Here is an 11,859-nt window from a genome sequence, read left to right on the forward strand (position 1 = left end):
CAAATTATAAATATCAAAAAATTACAAATTATCATACCAGCAGATGAGTGTTCCGATCGGTTGTTTGATTTACCTTTCTCCACATTTTTGCATCCTTCATAGATGGCCCTATAGCGTTAATTTTTTTGAAAGATCCTTCCACAATCTTTGAGATGTCGCCTTTCCTTGGGCACAATTTGGTATAATGTTTTTGGCTAGGTTGGGGTGCTGCTGCATAAATTCTCCCATAATCTTTTTTTGCTTATAATTTAGCTTATTTAAATTCATCCTTTGGGGAAACAAACATTTTATATTATAAATAGTTTTAACTAATTTTATATTTATTTACTTTTAGTTGTGCTAAGAGCACTTTTCTTTTTTAAATACAAATTTAGAACGTTCCAACTATTAATTAAGACGTTTAATTTTCAAACCACACAAATTTTAAAAGCACTCGAACGTCTTTTTGTTATCGTATGAAAATTTTTGACGTTTACGATTTGTTGGCTACGTTCACTGAACATATAATACTAAAATCGATTGCAGCTATTCGTTCACGTATCACGTAATACCAAATAAGTACTTTAAACAGACGAGTCTTCAGTTCACGGAATACGTAATTCGAGCCCAGGGGCCCTCTCGCTAACTGTGAGTTTTAAAGTGTACACAAAAAAATTGTGTAAACTTTGAAATTCTGATTCTGTAAAGCAAAACTGTGAACAAAAAAACTCACTGATAAAAACTTCGTGAGTTTCCTTGGCAGCCAGTGTACACTATTGTGACATTCAAAACTCATACGCACTGTTGCTGAATGACTTTTTTGTTTTCATGGCGTTTGATGAATATTTTCTCACAGACATAAGGCTTTTACATTCAGCGCTCATTCAGCAAAACAATGTGCACAATAATTTACACAATCGCATGAAAATTTAAAGTTTAAATTGTGTGTGCAAATGAGTTTTCAATGAGTGTACATTTTTCAGTTTTTCACAGTTAGGGAATTGACCCCCATGTTTAGCGAGGTAAAAAAACTGGAGAGATCAGAGAGGTAGCCGCTTATTTTGTTGCAAAGCTCATCGATCTGTGGGCCTTGGCCTGTGGCCATTATTGTGCAGTCATCGGCGTAGGAAATGATAGTAACTCTTTCTGGTGGCGAAGGTACCTTTGATATGTAGAAATTAATTAAAAGTGGGGATAGGAAACCACACTGTGGCACCCCTTGTTAATTTCTTCTTTGTTTTGATGTTGCGTTTCTAAATTGCACCGATGCCTACCGGCCACCCCGATAATTTGCGGTCCACCTCTTAAGACATGGAGAAGGGTAGAACCTTCCAGGTCTTGCAGTAACGTGCCATGGTTGACCGTATCAAAAGCTTTTGATAGGTGTAGCATAACGAGTACTCTTCTATGGTGGGGGTTTTGATTTAAACCGCAATTTATCTGGGTGCTAATGGCATTTAGTGCAGTGGTGGTGCTATGAAGTTTTCTAAAGCCATGCTGATGACAGGCTAGTTGCAAGTTTGCTTTGAAATAGGGGAGCAAAGTGGCTTCAAGCGTCTTGGCTACTGGCGATAGGAGAGATATCGGGCGATATGATTCTCCTATGTTTGCTGGTTTCCACGGTAGTAGTGCAGTTCAGGGGCCCCACCCTAAAGTTGGGCCAAGATTATCGAGTGCGGTATCAAAAGGCGCCTATTTACATCTAGATTAAGACTCCGAAAGCGGAAGTTAACTTTTTTCACCCGTTTAAAATATAATAAAAAAATTTTACCGAGAAGATAGGCAAAACAGAGGTAGGAAATTAAAAGAGATTGAAGTGATTTCGGTAAAAAAAAAAACAAAAACTGTTTAGGTCACATACGTAAATATATCTGCCCCCCTCGTAACAATTCACTGCCACCCACACATGTTTGCAGTCACTAGCACACATGCATGTGTGAGTGGTATTACGTATGTGTATTTTACATTTACCGCTGTGAGCCCGCGGTATAGCTTCTTTGTTGCCGGGAAATCCAACGAAGGTGCTGTATCGCGGGTTCATAGGTTTTGTTGCAAAGAGGTTCGTCCTCTTTTCAATCCAGCAGCCAGCGAAGCTACACGGTGTCATCTCACCTCACGTAAGTGCCAATTTTTTATAAGCCACACTTTTATATTCACAACTTTGGTTAAAGAAATCTCTCTTAACACTTGTTGGTTTTTCCCTCAAAATATTGTAATAAACAAGCTTTATATTGTCAGTGAATTACTCGAACTCCTTTTGGTGTTTTTATTTCATTTCTTCCTTTCTATTCCGCCTAAATAATCCCCGAACAAATACGTGGGTGCGCGCCGTTGCCACCACGTATTTGTACATGGTCCATCTTCGCCGAAAATAAGAGAACCAAATATTTTACAATACAGTCCACTCCACTCCTTTAGAGAACATCGAAGAAGCAGTTCATTACAATCGTGATAATATAATAATCAGCCTTTTGGCAACACCAACATCAACAACAACGACATTCACAAACTACAGATTCTCACTACGGATCAACAATTAATCAAAAGGTAAGTGGTTTATTCTGTGCTAGGTAGTGTTTTTTTTTTGTTAATAAAAACCTCAAAAAAAATTATAAATTGTTGTAGTGTTTCTTTCTATTAAATCGTGCAAGTGATTTTTTTTTTGTGAAGTGAGAAGTCTTATTTTATGCAAAAATAGGAAAAAGCGCTTAACGCAGTTATTTAAAGTTTGTGCATCACGCCTTGTGACTATCCGGAACAATCCCCCACCCGCGGTAAGATTGTCCGGGCACAGCTCAAGGTAGCGCAACACTGCTCTAAAGGTTAACATAACCTAAAACACCGCTTTGCGCCACTTTTTCTATTTTCATTTTTCATAATTTTCATTTCACAAATTTAAATTTTGATTTGTTAAGTTATTTAAACCCAACTTTAATTTAATTTACTTGCACAAGTCAATTAAACAAATTTTTCTACAAAATCACTTGCATTTACACCGGCAGTACGACTGCAGTTTATTTTGTTGTTACAGTGCAAAGTAAACTTATTTTTAAACTGCACATATTGTTGTTGTTTGGGTGGCCTATAGGCTTATTCCTTGTACAATTATTTAAAAAATTTAAGAATTATTATTCTCACTTGCGGCAATACACAAATCAGTTCTAACTGATCTAATTTTGTGATACAAAAGGTCATAGTCCTTGGTTAAATTACCAAAAAGTCCGTAACGAGTGTTTCGTTTTTCTTGTCACTAACACTATTTTTCACTAGCCATTACTTATTGGCTTAGAAAATTCATCAGCAAATCTGCATTAGCACATTCTTTAACAATTACGTGGGTGCGCGCTTTGCCACCACGAAAGTGCACATTCCTTGAATTTATCCCACTTAGCACACAAGCTATTTGTGTATACATACGCTTACACGAAATCTTTTCACTTATCACATTATCACTTCCAAGTTTCGGTCCTTTGGCAACATTTTCACTCACTACTCTCTGCAAAGGCAATTTCTTCTTAGTTTTTTTTTATAAATTTATCGGTTTTCATTTTTATACACAATGGAGCCGTATACACGCCAACCAGATGCAGTGACGGAGTATGAAAATGACTTCCACGATATGTCACCTTCACAACACAGTAAACACTCCCTAATATACCAAAGGGTTGAGTTAAAAACTCTGTGGGAAACTACTAAGATGACATACGAAAAGCTCGTAGGTTCATCAGAGCTTGAGTCAAAGGACCTATCAGCTATCAAAAAGAATCATAAAATGTGCTATTTCAGCTTCCTAAAGTGTCAGGCGGCAATAGCTGAGCTTTTGGAAGAATTTGAAAAGAAAGAGAAAAAAGTAGAAGTCTCAGATAATATGAAATATCATGTGCGCCTCCCAGCGTGTGATACGGACATTTTCAAGGGAGACTATATTTCATGGCCGTCCTTTAGGGACTTGTTCACTGGCATATATATTAATAATAGTAAACTCTGTGCAGTACAAAAGCTATATTATTTAAGGCAAAAAACCCAAGGGGAGGCCAAAGAAATAGTGGAACGGTGTTCCTGAACGACAGACGGTTTCGACGCCGCGTGGAAAAATTTATGTGACCGATACGAAAACAAACGTATCTTGGTCAATGCCCAATTAAAAATTATTTTTAGTTTAAAAGCAGTTGAGAGTGAATGAGGTAGCTCCATTAAAAACTGCAACGTGAAATAAACAATTGTATCTCAGCGCTTCAATGTCACAAGATTGACGTATCAAACTGGGATGCAATTCTAACGTATTTGTGCTCCACAAAACTGCCAGAAACCACACTGGGTCTATGTGAACAAACCATAGAAAATAAAACAGAAATCTCAAAATGGGCAGACATGGATAAATTCTTATCTAGCAGATTCCAAACGTTGGAAACTGTTGTACATATAAGAGGGGATACAGTTTCAAAACCCTCTAAGCCACAAGCTTCTCGTTCCTCGGCAGATACATCGTCGAAACGATTGGGGTCGTATCAGGCTAGTGTAGTCAAGCCTACATGCAAGATGTGCAGAAGTTCTGCACATCGAATCGCAAAATGCTAAATATGTCTGCGCTTAAAGCCAAATATACGATTTGAGCACATTAAAAGCATTCGCGGATGCTTAAACTGCCTTTCGGATGGACATACTGTCACAAAGTGCACCAGTCAAGTGAACTGTACCACATGTCATTTAAGACACAATACGCTGCTTCACATTCCGAATCAGCCCAAAACCACAAATTCGGTAGATACGGTCCGAGCATCAACGTCAAGAGATGCTCAAACACGTCGCAATGCTGAAAAAGAAAACAGGTCGGTTAATAATGTGAACTCATACTTCGCAAATACAAGTAAATGAGTGCTATTGGGACAGCACAGGTAAACATTCATTTAAATGGTATTGACTATTCGGCGAGAGTCCTAATATACTCGGGATCTGAATGCTCATTCATAACCGAGAAACTCAAGCGCAGAATAAATCTGCCAACTAAACGCATGCATGTCCAAGTTTCGGGCATCAATAATACAATGCCTGCACAAGTAAAAGAAGCGTGCAACATACAACTGCGGTCACTAACAGACCCATTAATCGAGATCAATACGATCATGCTGGTTTTACCACAAGTAACAGGGAATCTTCCAACTTGCCAAATAAACGCAATGACTAGGCAAGCATTCCCTGACTTAGTACTGGCTGACAAAAGATTCTTTGTCAATGAGCCAGTCGATCTAATTCTGGGCGGAGACATTATGTTAGGCGGCATTAGGAAAGATGTGCTAAACACATTATTAGCACAGGAAACGGTGTTCGGCTGGATTTTGACAGGACGGACAGATGCGGTTGATACAAATAAAACTCTGGTTTCATATTTCAACGAGGTCACTTTAGATAAACAGCTGGCAGCCTTCTGGGAGATAGAGGAAATTCCAAAGAAGATGAGCATGAATAACGGTGACACTTAGTGCGAGGAGCTATACAAATCCACAACAGTTCGGAACAACGATGGCAAATACGTAGTCTCCTTACCCTTTAGGAAAGAGTTTAACTTAGGCCCTTCATTGCGAAGTGCGTGTTCTCAATTCCATCGCAACGAGACACGACTTGCGAAAAGCCCAGTCCTTCAAACGGAATACAATAGAGTTGTATCCGAATATGAAATCTTAGGGCATATGAAACATGTCAGTAATATCCTGCCAGACTCAACCGACTGGTACATCCTCCCTCACCATGCTGTTATAAAGGAGGGAAGTACAACAACAAAAGTCAGAGACGTATTTAATGCATCTTGTCCTACCACTAATGGCAAAAGTCTAGATGATGCCTTATATCCAGGCCCGATTCTTCAATCCGACCTAACAATCCTTATACTACGTTGGCGGCTGTTCAAATACGTATTTAAGAGCGACATAGAAAAAATTTACCGCCAAATATGGGTTAATGAAATCAAATAAAATTCCAGCGAATCGTATTTCGCAACTGCCCCAAGGATCCAATCAACCTTTATGAACTGAAAACAGTAACATTTGGAGTGAATGCGCTCCCTACCTTGCGATTCGAACACTACACCAAATGGCTGATGACGTGGAGACCTCGCATCCAATGGCAGCAGATATTTTGCGAAATTGTATGTACGTTGATGACGTACTGGCCGGTGGACACAGCATCGAAACTGCGATAAGGGCAAAGGATCAGATATCATCGGCATTGCAATCGGTTTCCCATTGCGAAAATGGACGTCCAACTTCAAGAAAATTCTGCAGGGTATACCAAAGCAGCATTTATTAACCGAGGACTTCCCAGAGTTTGAATATACTAGTATGGTTAAAGCTCTAGGCATTAAGTGGAACGCGCATTCCGACCTATTCTATTTTACTGCTAAACCTTTTGAAAACAGCGATGCCATCACAAAAAGGGTTATACTTTCTGCGATTGCAAAGCTGTTCGACCCTCTTGGCTGGCTGGCACCAGTGGTAATCGTAGCCAAGATTATAATGCAAAATATTTGGTTGGAAGGCACGGGTTGGGATGAAGACGTATCACAAACTACTCTAGATCGTTGGACCGCATTTATGCAAGAATACGGAAAAATCAACGATATCCGCATACCGCGATGGGTTCATTTTACTCCAAAGGACAGCGTGGAAATACATGGATTCAACGATGCTTCGGAAAAAGCATATGCAGCCACTGTTTTGCTGAGGGTTCAGACAAAGGATCGAGTATTAACCAATCTGTTAATTGCAAAGACAAGAGTAGCCACGGTCAAAACTATATCATTGCCACGACTGAAACTCTGCGGCGCAGTCCTACTTGCAGAAATCATAGAGTCGGCCATAGAAAATATGCAACTTTCCAATATTAAAGTAACCCTTTGGACAGATTCGACTATAGTACTGGCATGGATCCGAAAGCCACCATGTTCGTGGTCAACGTTTGTATGGCGGCATATAGACTCCGCGTCAAATCCTGCAGATTTGGCGAGCAAAGGTCTCCTCGCTTCGGATCTAATCGACAATCCTTTGTGGTGGCAGGGACCTTCTTGGCTACAAGAAGACAACGAAAATTGGCCAACACAAGAAGAGCATTATAACACAAATATCGAAAAAAAGAGGGTGAAAGTTCATGCAACATCGGTCGAAAATAACTTTAATATTCTGGACAGGTTTTCCGATTTACCAAGGGCTTTGCGGTTTATATCCTATATTCTTCGGTTTTTCCAGAATTCGCACCCAACAGCTAAAGCCTCCTTTAAAAGGGATTCTCATTCGATAGCTCCTGACGAAATAGAAAAAACAACACAAATATTGATAACAATATGCCAAAGGCAACATTATCAAGAAGAGTACGCAAATTTGAATTCAGATAAACTAATAAATGGCAAGAGTGAGATTTTACCCCTGGATCCATATATAGACGAAGAAGGCATCATTCGAACTGGGGGCGGACTGGGGCATCCAAAGACATGTCCCATAACGGGATGACTTTCGTTATCTTTCCTTACACTTGCAGGTTATCCAGATTTATAGTTCAATCCTCCCATAAGACCACCCTGCATAGAGGGAACCAGCTGATGCTATGTCATATCCGCACTCAGTACTGGATCCCACGCATTAAAATCATGATAAGGTCTGTTATCCACAACTGTGAGGTCTTTACTATTCACAGGAAGCGGACACAAACGCAACTTATGGGGATCCTTCCGAAAGAGCGCACCACTTTTACTAGGGTCTTCACCAACACTGGGGTAGATTTCGCGGGACCATTCGATATAAAATCCTACCGAGGGAGGGGATGTCGAATTTCAAAAGGATATGTTTTTCTGTTCGTCTTCTTTTCGACGAAAGCCATCCATCTAGGAGCGACAAACGACCTTAGTACCGGGTCCTTCCTAGCTGCCTTCGCCTAATTTGTATCTAGACGAGGCTGTCCGAAAAACGTTTACTCCGACAATGGTACGAACTTTGTCGGAGCTTCGCGATCTTTACGATCCGAGTTTAAAGCATTTCTGCGTGAAGCAAGGGACGGAATATTGAAAAAATATAGCCATCACATTTTAGAATGGCATTTTATACCGCCAAGCGCCCCTCACATGGATGGTTTGTGGGAAGCGGGGGTAAAAAGTTAAGACCCATTTTAAAAAGATCGCGTCCGATAATAAATATACTTTTGAGGAGTTTACTACCCTCTTATGTCGAATTGAGGCCTGCCTCAACTCTAGGCCCCTCAGTCCCTCATCCAACGACCCTTCCGAATTGGAGCCGCTTACTCCAGGCCACTTTTCCGTAGGTGGACATCTTTTAACTCCATCTGAACTCGATTGTAGTGAAAACCCTGCCTCAATTGTAAACCGATGGCAGAAGATGAAAGCCCTCCATCAAACATCCACAATCGAACTTAAGACCCGGGGACCTAGTGGTCATAAAGGAGGACAACGTACAACCCAACGAGTGGAGAATGGGGAGAATCGCCAACACACATCCAGGTTCTGATAACCGTGTACGTGTTTTTGACGTCAATACAATTAAAGGAAAAATTACCAGACCAATCGCAAAACTGGTACTACTTCCGCCCAAGGACGAGGAAAATGAACTTTAATAGCCCACATTCCTCGATCCCAAATAACCCAGCTCTCGTTCATCCCGAACGAGGCCAACACACAGATAACCCAGCTCTCGTTCCCCCGAACGAGGCCAACATACCCCAACGCAGATAAACTATCTGCCCCAGAATACAATTTAAGCAGCAATTACACCCCCCAAAATCTATCAACACTCTGTCAAATTACACAGATATCGATTCTCCAAAAAGGATTTTTTTCTAATATGCATGGAGATTTTCTTCGGTGTTATAGGAATTCATAACAGCCGAAGAAAAATTTCCTTGCGTACTGCGAAATCCCTCAAAGTTCTTTTCCTTTACGTGTTTACCATATTTGGCACATTGCGGCCACAACCGCTTGTGCTTGAATCGTTCAAGTTTAGTGGATCTTACTTCTTTTGGTTATATATTGTATTTAATGTTATGTTTTTTAAAAAAGATACAGAAACAAAATATCACTGACAAGCCCTTCACCAACCAACTTTACGTAAGGAATTAGTTGAGTCAGTTGAAAAGAAATGAGCCGAAAAACAGAAAGATCATGAACAATCCTTGAAACAAGAACAAATGCGACAACGTAGGCATGATCTAAAGCTTGCTGCAATAAAAAGGCGGCAGCAAGTTACTCATTTACTTTATGTACTATTCTATGACACAACCATTGAGAAATGGCCTTCGGGGAATTCCAATTTGGATAAGATTCGACGTTTATTGAGTCGCTTAACAGACATGGACACTTGGAAGCTCATATACGTGCCATAAGGGCAATGAATGTGATACTGCTGCCCATCAGTTGTTACATGGTTCCCCCGAATGGAAGCTTTTAGATTTATTTATTCTATATAAGTATGAATTGTTGAGTACTCCAACGCCGCTATTGGCAGTGGCTGATAGCAAGCACGATGATCACCTTTTATCTCAATTAGAACGCGTGTTTGATGGTTTGAAAACATGTTCATTACGCTTAAAAAACGCCCAGTGGAACTGCTCTACAGCACGCCCTTCCCCTATACATGCATAAAATAGTGTTGGTTATATGGGGGCAGAAATGGTTGCTTGATTCACTTAAGGAAACGCTGAATAAATTGAAAACGATAATAAACTCCCAGTAAACTTAACAAAATAACAATATTAAATCTCGTCGATGCCAAACACTAGACAGGGCAGCAAACATATATTGTTAGTGACTGGCTAGATATCGGCTACCAGAACTCGGAAAATTACCATGGATAGAGCCTGTGTTAAGGAGTTAATGTCATATCAATTGGCTTTTACGAAAGTCCCATTAAACTACGATGGCGAACTGGCAACTGTATGAGCTCATTACAATGACGGCAGTTTCACACTCTGACGGCGAATGTCCAAAGATTGGTTGAAAGCTTCAGTAAAACACCATGAACGACGTTCCGAGCATACTGACAAACCAACCTAATATAAACGCACGCAAGTCATTTTCTGTCAACAATGTCTCATGCACATACAACTTGTATGAGAGCAACCCAAATTGAATTTGCTGCGTGAAAACCTAACTCGATTTCCAATCTTTCTTCTGTGTGACATTTAGATTTGACGTTTGCACACATGCTTTACATTGTCGCAACGCATGCTTATTTGGGTTACGGCAAAAACCGCCGTTTGTTTGCGTGCGCTAAAAAAACGCAGTGCGGTTTTATTAGGTTGGCTTGTGAGGCCGATATCAATCTAGCAGTAACCTATCGGGAAGGAGGGAACGTATTATATAGGTCAAAAGTGATACTAAATAAACGAATCTAATCAAGGCAGGCCAACGGTATTCTCAAGCCATATTCGCAGCCCCGGCATAAGCGGAAGCGTTGGCTTTGGATTATGCAATTGGGCTATGGTATTGCAAGCATTGCAATACTATCAGCAGGCGTATGATGATTGTTGTTGTGCGCTAGAAACAAACAAATATCCGCAACGGTTGTTGCATAAAATTCAAACTCGGCAGGCATTTTGTGCACTGAATTTAAAGGATACAGCAAAATTGACATCATATTTGACAGAAGTGGAGGGTGGTAGTGTAAATGAAATTTTACCCAACGGGTAGAAGAATTGAAAACAGGTTTAGAGGGTTTACTCAACGAAGAAAAAACCAAAGTCAACAGAGCCGAAAAAGAAAAGGAACTTGAAGTGCCAAATACCGAAGCTACAGATATAATTGATTCGAACGATGCTAGACGTGGCCGATATATGATAGCTGCTAGACCAGTCAAATCTGGAGAAGTCATATTTAGCGAAACTCTCAGTAGTTTGGTATCCGTAGCTGGCTATCGCATGTGTGAGCAATACGGTTCAATGCTAATAATACCTTTATCCTGTAAGGGATGCAATGGTCGAGTTATTTACTACCCATTGAAATGTCGCAAAGCAAACCTTAATGTTCATCAAACTGACTATATAGAACATCGTATTGGATATATTGAACAATTTATAGTCAATGCTCATACCTCTATTTCCATTATACCAACTTGCAGGATTTATAATCATCTTCAAGTAATTTCACAGGATTGCTCTTACTACCCGAATTATGGACAAAACCATTTCATCTACGACGTGGTTTCCTTTTTTTACATGTTTTTTGTGAAGTTTGCGCTGTAAATGCGCCATATCTAAGCATTTGTGATCATGCCTGTGCTCCCACGATGCGTCATAAATTTTCTGGAAAAAAATTTGTTATGCATTAGCTGAAAACGATATTGAAATAGGTGCTGAAATTTTTAACTGCTATACCACAAATTATCGTAACTCGGTGAGAGATGAACGCCGGAATCATTTAGAAAATATTTATAATTTCAAATGTAATTGTGCGTAGCCTTTTGCTCCGGAGCTAACCGAAATCTTTGCAATTGAAGTGTGCCTATTACAGCTGGCAGGTATTCATTGTATATGATGTGTTGAAGTCCGGCTATGACAATGCGACGTGCTTCTTGAAATGGCGTTTTATCGCTGAGTCGTGGATTCATAACCGCTAGCATCCCTAGCAATGCAACTGTATATACTGTCAGCGAAAAGATCCTGATGCAGATTATTTGAAACGTTATTTATATAAATGCCAAAATCCCAAATGCCGTAAAGAATGTGTGCCAAATGGTGGGTAAAGGATGATGAATGCGGCCATGTACCATTGAATGCAGTAACTTGCACGTATTGCACTAAAATTAAGAATTCGCACGCCGCAATGATGTCAACCAAACGTGACGGGCTTTCCCAAAACATATTTTGAAGAAATACGTGCTTTAAGGC

The sequence above is a fragment of the Eurosta solidaginis genome, chromosome 1, assembly GCF_040869045.1.
Source record: "Eurosta solidaginis isolate ZX-2024a chromosome 1, ASM4086904v1, whole genome shotgun sequence".
Classification (NCBI taxonomy): Eukaryota; Metazoa; Arthropoda; class Insecta; order Diptera; family Tephritidae; genus Eurosta; species Eurosta solidaginis.